General features: G+C 40.3%; 1 long non-coding RNA gene across 1 annotated transcript in view; it reads right to left on the bottom strand.

Annotated features, from left to right (window-relative positions):
• LOC138919720 (uncharacterized) overlaps positions 1 to 13,246 on the bottom strand; it is a 54,317-nt gene extending 41,071 nt beyond the window's left edge. The window contains exon 1 of the long non-coding RNA XR_011430170.1: positions 12,779 to 13,246. This is a non-coding gene — a long non-coding RNA (uncharacterized lncRNA). The remainder of the gene's footprint in view (positions 1 to 12,778) is intronic.
• Positions 13,247 to 14,914: the final 1,668 nt, after the last annotated feature.

Raw genomic sequence — 14,914 nt, 5'->3', positions numbered from 1 at the left:
CTACAGTTAATGGAGTAAAATGGAAACTGTGAAGGAATCCTGGAGCTCTTTGTAGTATTCTTTCACCTTTTCTATAAGATTGAAATGGCATCAAAATAAGAACTTGATAAATAATTAAAATTCTTTATTTTGAAATATTTATTCAGTGACCAATATATTGGTGTTACTTTATTGAAGAACTTGTAAATTATTTCATTAAAAATTATTTTCAAAAATAAAATTCTTAAAAAGTTAAAATAATGTATCTGAGTATATAAGCACAAATTTTTTGTCTTTACATTAATTATCTGAACAGTAAAAATAATAAAACTGAAATATTTAGTAAATATTTAATCAAATTTAGAGTATGCAGAATCATGGGTCTTCTCAATTTCAAACCATTCCAGAATAGAATATAAACTTATCAAGTTAAAAATAAAATCTCCTAGCCAGGCCTAGTGGTTAAAGTTCAGCATTCTCACCACTTTGGCGGTCGGGGTTTGGTTCCTAGGCACAGAACCACACCACTGGTCTGTCAGTAGCTGTGCTGTGGCAGTGGCTCACACAGAAGAAGAGAAGGACTTATAACTAGAATACGCAACTATGTACTGGGGTTTTGGAGCGGGGTTAAAAAAAAAGAAGATTGGCAACAGATGTTAGCTCAGGGTGAATCTTGCCCAGCAAAAATTAAAAAATAGAAAATAAACAAAATCTTCATTAAAAGATTTTTTCCATATGTTATTTTACCATTTCAGCTCTCATTAATTAATTTACTTGCATCTTCCCTTACTTTTGTATGGATAAATATCAACATCTCCCTGTTTGCAAGCTTTGTCTGTAACAAATGCAGTTGTTAAAGCTAAAGGTTTTGGTTGTTCCCTGCATTGGACAATTTGATTAAATATTTCCAACCAATTTTTAGCAAAATGAAATCAAAATTTAGAGGATCTTGCCCTATGGTCGACACTTAAGCTGATTTTTCAAGCAATTGTTCGAAAAGTTCAAACTTTTATAAGATTCAATTAATGACTCATGGCAAAGACAAAGTACATACTACCGACCTGAAGTTTTGGGGTTTTTTTTTTTTCTGCTTTTTCTCCCCAAGTTCTCCCAGAACATAGTTGTGGGTCCTCCTAGTTGTGGCATGTGGGACACAGCCTTAGTGTGGCCTGACGAGTGATGCCATGTCTGCGCCCAGGATCTAAACCAGGGAAACCCTGGGCGACTGAAGGGGAGCACTTGAACTTAAGCACTCAGCCATGGGGCTGACCCCCTGGGTTGTTTTTTTTTTTTTTAACATCAGCTTCATCACACAGACTCAAAAATTGTAATTCAGTTACTCTGTGTACATATAAAAATATTTGTAAAATTGAACAACTAACAGCTTCTATTCCAATTGGTAAAATACTGAATTTTTTTCTGGATGCAATTAGGAGTTGAATGTGCACCAAAATCAATTCCAACTATATTTCTGCCCCATAGATATCTTGATTAGAACATAGTTTTAATCTCTGCCATGCTCTGCCAAAATTTGTATTCATATTTCAGCATAGCAATAAATGATTTCATCTTCAATGTTGAATTTTTAACTGAATTTATCGTAATATTCACAGTGATGTCAGATGCTTTGTTTTCAACAGATGAACTTCTAAAAGGTTTACTTTGACTTCATGAATTGTCAGATGGAAAAAGAATTGAATCATTAACTGGAATTAACTTGACAGTTTTCCTATCTGAAGTATCTGATAACCCTGATATTACTGGAACTATTTAACTGCAAACTTCTTCTATTGCTAATAGAGCCAACACTTTAATATTGCTTTGTACATGCACAAGAAATCCTAAAACTGAAAATGATTGAAATTAATTTAGAAGAACAGACATTTGATCTAAATGAAAAGTCACTCTTCAAAGAGTCATGTGTAAGCATACCTTTTCACAGCTGCACATATTAAATTGTTTTCTCTGGGTCCAATCCTCTTAAAGTAACTTCTAACTTTGAGGTAGGTGCAGTCGCTTCTTCAGCAGATGTATGCCTCTATTTTTCACATTTAGTGATATCACTAAAATTCCTCATGTTAACAAACATTTTGTACAAGTTTTCTATTTGTCGCTAACCATCTTGAGAAATGAACATTCAGGACCTTATTTTTCAGTAAATAGGCTCTTTCAAGTTCTTGGTTTTGTTTTGTTTTGTTGTTGTTATTGCTTTTGTTTTTTAGCTTGTTGCTGTTGAAAGTGCTTATTGCAATATATTTAAATAGAGTTCCCAAGTAATAAATGACACAACTGTCACAGCAAGAGAGTTCATACTATTTTCTGAATATCTATTGGTGTCCAGACTGCTCAGCCTTCACATCCAGCACATATTTCACATACATCTAACCTGTTATTTCCTGTGTTTCCCATTGATGGACAATCTCATGGGTTTGTGAATCTCTCCAGCCATGGCACATACTGCGGTACAACCAGCTGGTAGACCAAGTGGCCAGCAGAGGCAGCCACTTGTCAAAGAGCAGAAGGACACAAGTGTCACATGCTCCAGGGTAAACACATTTCCTTTCAACAGTTAGCCTCCTGCATGCTATTCTTGAAAAGGAAGGTGTTAATTACACTGCCTCTGGAAATAGCTGGGAAAAGAGAGACCAGTTATCATTAGTCCTCGTTTAGATTTACCCACATTAAAACAAAAACTCTGTTCACTGCACATGCGTCTTACATGTGACCATGACCACACAGAAGCTAAAAGCACAAGGTGGAGGGCTACCGTATTAGTCTTCTAAGTACTTAACACATGTTCCTTATCCAAAAAGTGGGAAGAAATTAGATCTATTCATTAAGTTGTTGTGAGGAATAAAAGAGTTAATTTGTATAAATACGCCTGGGTCAAGGGAAGTACTATTAGAACAGAATTAGGTATTATTATTATAATTATTACTGCTTTCTAGAAGAAAAAAACCACTATCATTCCTTCAACAATTCCTCAATGTTCTCTTAGTGTTCTATTTGCCAATTCCCGTCCCTTTATAGTAGTATTTCTGCAGATATTGCTGCAACCACAGCAATTAGCTTTTTATGGGCAGCCGTGTTACATATTCATTGGCTCATAGTAAACTTAAGCCAAAAAAAAAAGTAAACCCAAGTGTATTTTACATGAAGTCTTACTGAGCCATAGTTTCCCCATTTCGAGCTCTAACAGCTGGTTTTATGAAGGTCCATTCAGAATTTTCCATCTATCCCCATTTTATCTAATCTCGTTAGTTTCAGTCCATAGCTCTATTTCTTTTCAGATCTTTCTGATCATCAAATTATCAGCTTTGGAGTCTTTGTCATTAAGAACACGGGTTTGGATTTAAATAGTTCTAAGGTTCAGTAGTAGCTCTGCTCTTCATTAACTATGAGAACTTGGGCAATTTCAACCCAAGTCTCAGTTTTCACATCTGTCAAATGGAAATAATAATAAATATTTTACATCACAGGATTCTTGGGATTACTAAAAGGCATAATACCTGGTGTATATCTCTCAATATATTATTATAGAAATAAAATATTGCTATAATTGTATATATTATAACAGCATAACATTAAATATTTTTATTTATTATAATAATTAATATGAAATTATTATGGAAGATTATTCACCAGAATAAGAATGATCCCTGTGATATTCCAATAGGGACCTCCTTCCAGGGAGATATATGACTATTATATAACAGCTACAAATTTACCTATCAACCAATTTTAAAATCCTACCTGTAAGAAATGAATTTCTTTGTTAAGACTGTCAATACAAATTTTGGTTGGCTTCTTATTCTCAGATCTTTCTTTTTTGATGCATGATTTTTTGTGCCTTATTCCCATCTTATTCTTCAACTCTTTCTCTATGTCCAAATCGGTGTGTCCACCTCAGACAGTAAGTTCCTGGGCAGAAAACATGTCTTCAATCCAGCGCCATAAATAAGCATAGTGCATAGTATTATGGACACATGGGGGCTAAGAAAGTATTTGATGGGGATGATTTTTCTGACCACAGTTAACACTTATTGACCACCTTCTAAGCGCTAGATACTTAATAATAATAATAGCCAGTGCTTCATAGATCTTACCACACGCCAGGCAGCCTTCTCAGTGCTTCATGTGTAAACCTATTTAATCTTATAACAATCCTACAGTTGATACTACTATTATCTGACTTACAAATGAGGACACTGAGTTCAAAGAAGGTTAAGCACTTGTCCAATCGGCAGAGCTAGTTTACAAAACTAGAGTGTGATGCTAGAGTCCATGCTTCTAACCTCTAGCTTTGCTGCCTCTCTGCTTGCACAAGACACGCGTGCCTCACCCAGTAATCTAACCAGGCAGCTACACTACACTGGATGGAGCATGCTGGGCCAGAGTTCTACTGCCCTGGAAAGCAGGCATAGGAAACACATTCCAAGATAACACATCCCAAATGCTGCAAATGCTACAAATGCTATTCCATTTTTAAAAAGCTGTCTATTTCAGCAACACACACGGAGCGGGCATTCCATACATACGGAGATAAGATTCCCTACGCTGCTTCGTTTGTAGATTCCCTCTCCCGTCCTGGTGCCGTGTGGAGGTACCCTAGAATGTCCTACATTTTCCCTCTCTCTGGGCCGACTTTCTCTCTCTTCTACATTGTTTTCAAGGCACCCTACATCAGTGAATCCTCTCTCTCTGTCTGGGTGGACTTTGGAGGTGGCAGGATGGAGGGGTGGAGGGGAGGGTCCCATTGGATCTTGCACATATGTCTGAGCACTGAACAAAGCACGGCGCCTCTCAGGGCATATCCCCTTCCCTGCACAGTCCAAGACACTCCCCAGCCGGCCTGTTTCACCATCATCCTGGCACTTTCCACTGGGTTTGTCTTTCCTTTGCCCTTTTTTTTTTTTTTAAAGCCCTTTCATCACAGCTTTTCCCTTTGGAGTACAACAAGGAGGGACAGAGGTGGAGGAGTGATGACTCCTCCTTGTCACATTCTCTGTGGTACTAAGGAGCCTGTACTTCATGAACAGCCACACCATCCCCAGGCCCCAACCTTCCCTGTGGCACTTGGCCAGGTCAGACTGCCATGTGGTCAGCTGCCTTGTCCTCCTTCCCCTTTGCTCCATTTCCCTTTCCTCTGAGTGCTTTCGCCATCCATCACCACCACAGCATCAGGTCCCATTCCAGTAGATTCTGCTGGACAGTGCCCTTCTGCCAATGAGCCACATCTCCCTGGTGAATGCCAGAATCTTCCTTAAAATGCCTACTGAAGAAGCTCGTTCTTTAACATCCTGGCTCAAATCCTCCTTCTTGCAGAACCAAATACTCATTACTTCATCTATACTCCTTCAGGGAGGAATACTGCCCACATCTTTAGGGTGTATAAACTGAGACTCTAAAAGATTAGTAAGTGGAGGAAGGGAGAAAAGATCATCTTCTGTGCCTGATATACCCTCCTGCTCTACATGCATAGTCTCCAGGGAAGTGTTCCTGGGGCTGTTTATTAATGCTCACAACTATCAGGCAACTCATCCTGGACCTTGGAGTTGAGCCTCACCCCTCCAACTCCAAATTGAGTGTTCTCTCCACCAAGCCAGAGAGAATATTTCCCCAGATCTCTCAGGAATAAAATCACTCCCTCCCCAACTCTCCCACAGCACATTGTGGAAATCACTCCCACCTCCCACAGCCTCAAATACTCTCATAGCTGCCTTTCTCCATCCCTGTCTGAAGGGTAGGGCCGACGTTTTGCTCATCTTTATAGTCAACACCCTCTCTCCCATCTTGGAGGCTCTCAACAATATTTGCTTTATGGGATATTTTAAGACAGACCACGGTCTCACAGAGAGAGAGCTCTCAATAATACTCAGGATCCGGCTCATACATAAAGGGGACTGGGGACATCTTTCCTTTCTCCCTAGGCGATCAGCTCCTAATTTGACCCACCCACCCAGCACGATTAAAAACATAACAAGCATCTCCTTCTTCTCCTGTCCTTCCATGGGATTTAGTAAGAGTCTCTATTATAGCGCTTATCACAGTGTGTCAATATAATTTTTTCCTTGTTCTGTTTCCCTATTAGACCGGGAGTTCATCAAGGACAGGAGACCTTGTAACTCATCTCTGTGAAAGATGAATGGTAGGTGCTGGGTCAAAGCTTCTTGAATGAATCCATGAACTGAAGATTGTACAAACTAGATTCTCCACTTGAAATAGGAAGTGAGGCAGGTTGATACTGGATGTGAGGTTGTCAGTCTTAGATCTGTAGAATGCTAGCATCTAAAGGCACGTTAGAAGTGAAGCCCAACTCCTCATTTTACCCAGGGGAAGCCCAGGAAAATCGAGCAACTTGCCCAAAGTCACCACTTAGCCGTTGTGCTGGAACTAGGTCTCAGGTCTTCCCAGTTCAGAGTCCCTTTGAGAATTTGAGACAAAAGAGGGGAGAAGCCTTCAAAATCTCCCAAAGTGACCTCCTTTCTCCTTCAGTCCAGGCTCCTCTGGAAGCCAGCCTCAACTGCCATCTCTTCTCAGAGGCCTTGTATCGGAGGCAGCCGAGGGGATAGGAGGAGTCTGGACTGAGACAGATGAGGAAAACGCTACCTCCACTGAGTTCTCATCCTTCCCCCAATGATTCCTTCTACTTTCAGGAATTTACCTTCACATGGAAGGTAGATGAAGTTTTATATTCAAGGATGTTTCATCACAAAATTATTGATGATAGCAAAAGTTTTACCCTATATAAATGTCCAAAATAGGGGAACAGTTAAATAAATCATGAAGCAGTTATAAAATGACATATTACGCACTCGTTGAAAAATCATACTTTGATAATATAACGAATCCATGCATGACATGAAATATATTAATATATTTGTATTAGCTTGGGAGTGCTTACCATATGCCAGGCACTAGCTAAGGGTTGTGCATATATTATCTTCTTTAGTCCTGAGAGCAACCTTCTGAAGGAGGTACTACTATTGTCTCCATTCTACAGATGAAGATGCTGAGGCTGATGCCCAAGCTAACACAAGTAAAAGCAGAGCTAGAAATTTTAGGAAAATGTTTGTATTATAATGTTAGGTTTTAAAAATCAGATGCACGGGGCCGGCCCAGTGGCATAGTGGTTAAGTGAGTGTGCTCCACTTCAGTGGCCTGGGGTTCGCAGGTTTGGATCCTGGGTGCAGACATACACACCGCTCATCCAGCCATGCTATGGTGGCATCCCATATACAAAGAAGGGGAAGATTGGCACAGATGTTAGCTCAGGGACCAACTTCGACAAGCAAAAAGAAGAAGACTGGCAAAAGATGTTAGCTCACATTCTTCCTCACAAGAAATTTTTTTAAATCAGTTGCACAATTTCATGTATTATATATTCCAACTAGCTAATTTTTTAAAAGGAAATACCATTTAAGGTACAGTGGTCCCCCCTTATCCACGGGGGATATGTTCCAAGACACCCCGGGGATGCCTGAAACCACAGATAGTATCAAACCCTGTATATACTATATCTTTTCCTATACATACATATTTAAGGTGCCATAGCAAAACTCGCATGAATTTCTTTTTCCATCTTCGCAATTTCAGTGATAAAAGATTCGTTCTTACCATAGATCTTAGCAACCTCAGCATATGATTTTTTTCTTTCCTTGTTAAGTCAAGAACTTTCACTTTTTCACTTAAAGGAAGCCCTTTATGGCTCCTGGTTGGCATATGCAAATTGCCAGCATAACCACTCTTGTGCTTTGGAGCCATCAAGTAAAACAAGGGTTATTTGAACACAGGCACTGCAATACCATGACAGTTGATCTGATAACCAACATGGCTACCAAGTGACTAACGGGTGACTAGCATATACACCGTGCATACGCTGGACAAAGGGATGATTCACGTCCCAGGTGGGATGGAGCAGGACAGCACAAGATTTCATCACGCTACTCAAAATAGCACGCAATTTAAAAGTTATGAATTGTTTATTTCTAGAATTTTCCATTTAATATTTTCAGACTGCAGTCAACCGTGGGTAACTGAAACTGTGAAATCGAAACCACGGACAAGGGGAGACTACCGTAGTTGTCCACGACTCATGGAAGTGTGTCTATCTTTTGTTTTCTAAGGATGCTCAATATTTTTCAAGTGTTCTACAATGAATAAATATTTCTCTTATTTGTTTGTTTTTATTTCTTTTAAGACACAATAAAAGCTTTTCTCAAAGTATTGCTCCTAGGGAAACGGTAGTTACATCTCCAGAATTTGAAAAAAAGGAAAAGAGGGGCTACCTTACAAAAAGCATATGGGAGAGTGAGAGAGGCTGAGCTATCCTGCGGCCTGCACCCTGCTCCCACCTCTGCCAAGCCTCCTCCCCAAGATCTAGCTCAGATCCTGCCTTCGCCAGTAAGAACTTCCCCAGCTCGAGACCTGGAATAAGGAGACAGAAGCTGTTTGCCTCATAGTACCAACTACCCGAACACCTACCTTGGCCATCTCCCAAAGAATTTCCCCAGAAGGGCTCTGGGTGGGAAACTCCAAAGTCCCCTGCTCCAAGCCGTATTTTTCATCAGAGAGTAAGAACCTAGCACCCACCTCAGACCTCTTAACTCAGTGAAATCATCCAGCCCCTGTACTCAACGTTTCACATGATTGCACAAAGGGTATTATAGAGAAGGCCAGGAAGGCAAGAGGTGGGCACAAGAGTCCCTTGCCCATTTCCTTCCCGCAGCAGCTCTACCCAGTTTCCCCAGAATGACCTAGATTCAGTTTGAGGAATGGCTGAGAAAGGGACGGTTAGACATGTACCTCGCTCTTGCTTCACTCAGCTTGAAGCTTGGACAGCCACACTGTTCTTTCTGAAGCACTAGGACAATGCTACTCACTTTCTTTCGAGACACTCACTTCTGAGAGTGACTCCCCTTCAGGAACATGTGTGTGTGGACACAGACACACGCAAACACACTTGCCAAGCCATAGCCACAATCACCAGCACACATCATCCAAACCCATGAGTAAGTTGACAGTTCCAGCCAACACTCTCTAGTTAAGTCTTATAAATCAGCAATGTTTAGAGACTACCTAACCATGGAGAGCAAAATGATGACTAGAAGTAATGTAGAGACTTCAATATCTACCTTCAAGAAATTTCCACTGTATCTTGGGAAGTAAAGTTCTCTCTGTCAAATCTTTGAAAAGGAAGGAAAGGGAAGAGAAGGGAAAGAAAGTCTGCTTTAAAATGCTTTGCAAAGAAGTTTAAGACAGCTCCAATGAGCAAAGGAGAAATGAGTTTCACAATGTGGACAACTGTAATAACAATAAAAGTGTACTTTTATGTAGTCCTCCTTATTTTTTGAAAGCACTTTCAGATTTGTTTTTTCATTTGATGTTCATAAGAACCCTATACAGCCAGCAAATGGAATATTTTCAACCACAGTTATCCTGTGAAGAAACTGAAGCCCAGAGAGAGAAAGTGATGCTCAGAAGATCATAGTAAAAGTGTGACTTAGCCAGAAACCCAGGCTCAGTCTCTCAAATCCAAGCCTGGGACAGGTCAACCATACCTCATTGTCCCCCATTCCCCTCTTTGAGCCGACTACTGATTGTCAGCCCCTAGATAGCACGGCAATAGAAAGAAAAAAAGAATGGACCTGGATTTTCTGCATTCTGCATCTGATACACATGTTAGTCTTCGATATCTACCACTGAAACCCTAAGAAAGTTTGTTAATTAGGATTAGATTCAACTACATACCTCAGGGCAAAAAATTGGCTTAAAAGAAGATAGAGGTTTATTCTCTTTAATGTAAAAAATACTGGAAATAGGTATTCCAGAGCTGAACAGGATCATCAGGGACCCAGGATCTTTTTTCTCTGCTCTGCCTTCTTCACCACTGGTTTCCATCCCCAAGATCCCTCACAGTCCAAGATGGCAGCTGGCGCTCCAGTCATTAAGTCCACATTCCAGCCTGACATCAGAAGGAAGCAGGGGAGAGCTATAGGGCCATCTTCTCCTTACTTTTAAAAAGCTTTTCAAGAAGTTCCACATGATCCTTCAATTTAGATTTCTTTGAACAGAACTTCATCATGTAACCAAACCGAGCCACAAGAGAGGCTTGAAACATTGTCTACATTCTAAGTGGCCATTCCCCACCTAAAAACTGTGGTTCCATCACTAAGAAGGGGAGAATAGATATTGGAAGGCAATCTGCAGCCTGCCACCTAATTATATTCAACTGAAGGCTAAGAAAAAGTTGTCCTCATATTTTAAAAGCCCCTAATCCAACACTTACCTCTCGTTCCACTCCCCATCCCCTACTACCTTCAAAGCACCTGGTACACATTTATCCATCAACTTTGGTACAATTTAGGAGAAGATGAAATCACATTAAGGCTAACATAGTCTATTTTCTTGTCAAATTTCACTTTTTAGCATGTTCTGGTGCCAGTGTGTAGTATCTCTTATCCTTTCCTGCACACTTAACATTCCTACACATTGTTTACCCACTTACATAGTATCACTGCCTAAAGAATATTTAGTTCTTGTTTTCTAGGAGGTTAAAATGACTTCAGAAAATCTGAATACAAAAATAATTTGAAAAATAAAGAAAGAATTACAAAAGAAAAAAAATAGTAGTTCTAAGATGATTCCAGAGTAATCCATTTACATCCAGGTGACATTTTTATTTCTAAAATAACAAAGCTTTAAGCCCATGGCAGTACCACATGTCACCTTAAGAAGCAAGAAATTCTGTGCTATCTTTGAACAACAAAGGCTGATTATTTTCTCTGAGATTATTTAACCACCTAAACACCTCAGAGTCATCTTCAACTCCTCTTTTGTATCCACATTTTGCCACCTTACTTCATCCGTCATTCTCTGCTTGGATGATTGCAGAATAAAATGTCTAAAACGTCCTGAAATGTCCACGATGTCTCTCCACTGTAGTTTCCTTCTCTCCCAATCCAAGCCCCGTTAACACCACGCAAATCTGAATACGGCTTTCTCTTCATCGAATAACCTCCCAGAGAATTTCTAGTTGAAATAGCAGAGGAATCACAAGCCCAGTTCTACCCCAACACATCGAAAGAAACAACAGATAAATGTTGTTTAAACTATTTTTTTAATGTGGGTATTTTACCTGTGACACTGACAGATTAAGTAGTACCACACCAGTGCTCAGACCTCAAAATTACCAAAGAAAGACAAGAATATGTGTGAAACAACTGTTTTTAGATTTTAGACAACCGGCATCAGAGAATAGCAACCTCTGTGAGAAGGAAAACTAATGAAATGCTCCCTAGGATGACCCCATATTTCTCTCTGAAGGAATTTGCCAGACTCCAGACCATGGAGGCGTAAAGAAAGTAGAGCAGAGCAGTCTCACTGAGTGGAAGAGACATTCATCGAAGTTTAAGGAAGCTGAGGTGGTTGAAATGTGCAGGGCAGAGAGGAGGGAGCTGTGCAGAGGTAGAGCTTCAGAAATCTGCAAAGGGGTCTCCGTGAGTCTTTGACTGAATGCTGATCTGCGCATGCCTAGGGTAATACTACACGAGACCAATCAAAGAAAGCTAGAAATGCCATTCACAACTCTGGATGTTTTCTTTCACTGAAGATCCCATAGAGGACATGCCTTAGAATTAGGGCCAAATTAATCCTAGAGTCACAGTTACTCCAGACTGACCCTAACACAGCTCAAAAACAAGCCTCAAAATGCTGAAGCAGATCTGCCAGTAAATTAATTGCATAACAGAACAAATCTATCCACTCTTCCATTAAAGGAAGATAAAAAGATGCAGCCAGGAGAAAATGGACCAACATCTTTACAAGTTTGAAGGGTTCAGAAAACAAATCAATCTGGAATGCTATATCAAAAAAACAAATAAAAAAACACTTTCAAAAATGAAGTTGAAACAAAGACATTTTCAGACCAAAAAAAAGCTAAAAGAATTCATTGCCAGGAGATAGGCACTTCAAGACATGTTAAAAGAAGTGCTTCAGGCTGAAGGACAATAATTTCAGATGGAAATTTAAACCTACACAAAATAATGAATAGTGCCATAAATGGTAAATATGCATATAAATATAAAAAACATTTATTTCTCATTTTTAAAAGTCTTTTAAGTGGTAATTGACTTAAAAAAAATACTGTGAAGTTTATACCATAGGGAGAAGTAAAATCCATCGCAATAATAGAAGAAAGGGAAGGAGGAAAGGAAGTGTATTGCTGTAAAGTTTTTAAATTTTATGGAAAGTAGCATAAAATCAACTTCTTACCTCATCTCTTACCCTTACACTTTCTTATTCCATCAAATCCTAATGAACCCAATCTTTGTCCTCATCATGACTTCCAGTACCTGTTCTACTAGCATTATTCCCTTGCCTTCCAACTCAGCAAGACCCTGTGGTCACAACATACAACCACAGAAGCTACAGTGCTAAGGGTTGGACAGTATGCATTACAAAAGGCTCACTTTATAGATAAAGAGAGAGAATTCAGACCTGTAGCTCCTTTCCCTGCGATGATGCTCTTACCATGATCCTTTGCTTCCATGACCAGTGCTCTCCTTGCCTTGCCAATCTTCATGCTATGCAAACACCTCAATTCAATTTCTCCAGCTTCATCTTTTTATACTCATTGCTGTAGTTAATTGCTTAAGAAATTCATTAGTAACATCAAAGGCCGCTATTGCCATTTTCTGCATCACGTCTCAGCCAGGCTTTCAACACTGTTCTGTATTCCTTTTGTCCATCACTATTTAGTTCCTTAGTAGAATTTATAACTTCAGTCTCAGATGCTTACCTTTTAGTTTTCCTATGTCTTCATTTGTCCTCTTTCTTCCTGTGGTAGACATTTGTAAAGTTTTTGATTTCCCAACATTTGAACCACTGGTACACCTTCCTGTGTTTGAGGAATTTCCCACTGTGGTGGGTAGACTTCTAAAAGATTCCAAGGTTCTTAGTCCCTGCTGTACACATACCTTCTCCCGGTTACTCAGACACTAACACTGTGAAGCCCAGTTATTCAAACACTCATTTCAGATGTAATTAAGTTCCCAAATCAATTGACCTTAAAATAGGGAGATTACCCAGACGAGCCTGACCTCATCACAGCAGGCCTTCACATCTGGATCTAGAGGTCAGAGACAGAGAAAGTCAGAGAGATCTGAAGCATAAGAGAGGCATTGAATGAGAGAGAAATTCTCCATTGCTGGCTTTGAAGAGGGAGGGGGCCACATGGCAAGGAATGCAGGCAGTGTCTAGTCTCTGAGAGCAACCCATAGCTGACAGCCAGTGAGGAGACAGTGACCTCAGTATTACAACCACAAGGAACTGGACTTTCTACAACCACATGAGTCTGGAGGGAGACTCCTAGCTCTAGAGGAGAGTGCAGTCTGACTAACATCTTGGTATGAGTCTTGTAAGACTCCAGACACCAAGACTTCTGACCCACAGAACTATGAGCTAATGACTAAGTGTTGTTTTAAGCCGCTAAGTCTGTGGTAATTTGTTATGCAGCAGAAAGAAACTACTAGACCCACATTTTACCTTTGGGGAAAAGCAGAAACCAGCCTCTTTCAGGATGTAGGCATGTGGTTCAGGTTTTGTGTCTATTAAAAACAAGACAACAGGCTCAAAATGGAGTCGTTTATGCTAAGCCCCATGTCACCAAACTGAGACTTAATTATGGTTTTGGCTTTCCCAGAAATCTGCCTGGTAGGTAATCTGCCTGGTAGACCCCTGCCATCCCCTAAAGGAAGGTAACTTTGCAATAGCCAACCTGCTTTTTTGGCTCATATAACTTCCTTGTTCCTGCTCGCTTCTACCTGTAAAAGTCTGTCATTCTGTACAGCTTTCTCCTTTCTATCGGCTAGGTTGGCTGCTGCCCAATTCTAGTCAATTTTTGCTCAAATAAACTTTTAAAATGTTTAACATGCCTCAGTTTACCTTTTAACAGGTCTAGTATCAAACAAGGGAACTGAAGGAGACCCCCGACTGCCCACAGGCGCAAGGAGAAACCAGATCTAGCTCCAGTGGAGCCCCTTGAGCACGCTGCTTTCTCTCTGCCTCTGAAGGTGGTGGGTAAGTCCCTCTTGGATCCTAGACCTGAAACTTTGCATTATGAGCTTTCAGGCTATATTTAAGGATTTCTTCTTCCAGACTGGGGCCAGAAATCAGCCGGAGTTGGAATGGGTCCAACTTAGAAACCAGTCCCAGTCAGATTGGATCCAACTTAGAAAATGAACTGAGTTCAGGATCAGAAGAGGTCCAACTTAGAAACCTGAGTGGGTCCAGCATGAGGCCTCAGGTGAGTAAAATTTCGTTTTAAGGCTGAATAAGCAGGTCAACCTTACCAAAGATAATCTTGAATTACAGTGGCCACAGTAGAGAACTTTTGATCTAGATAAGCTTATCCATTTACACAACAGAAGTTATGAGTTTTAGCTGAGCACATGGCCAACTAGACACTACAGTTCCCGCCCTTCTAATGCAGCTCGACAGAATCATATGACCAAGTTCTGGCAAATGGGATGTAACCAAAAATGCTATGTGCCACTTCCAGGTTATACCCATGAAGAAATAAGCCTGCCCTCCCCTGACCTTTTCCCTTTCCTGCTGGTTGAGATGCAACTGGAGGAACCATCTTGGTCTTAGAGATGAAGCTGCATGTTGAAAATGGCAGAGATACTCTTTCAGCCCCAGACCTTGTAGCTCTGGGAGGAGAAAATAAGACTTTATGCTATGCCATTGGATTTGGGACTCTCTTTGTTACAGCACTTTCGTCGGTACCCTATCCAGTATGATAGCTAATTTTTATACTGAGAGGTTTTTACGTGGCAGACACTGTGAGTCACACCATTTAATCCTCACGATGATATTACGAGGAAGATAATATCAGAGATGAGGAAACTGAAACTCAGTAAGAGTTTGCAACTTT

The sequence above is a fragment of the Equus caballus genome, chromosome 21 (assembly GCF_041296265.1).
Source record: "Equus caballus isolate H_3958 breed thoroughbred chromosome 21, TB-T2T, whole genome shotgun sequence".
Classification (NCBI taxonomy): Eukaryota; Metazoa; Chordata; class Mammalia; order Perissodactyla; family Equidae; genus Equus; species Equus caballus.
This window is presented reverse-complemented; position numbering and strand designations above follow the sequence as displayed.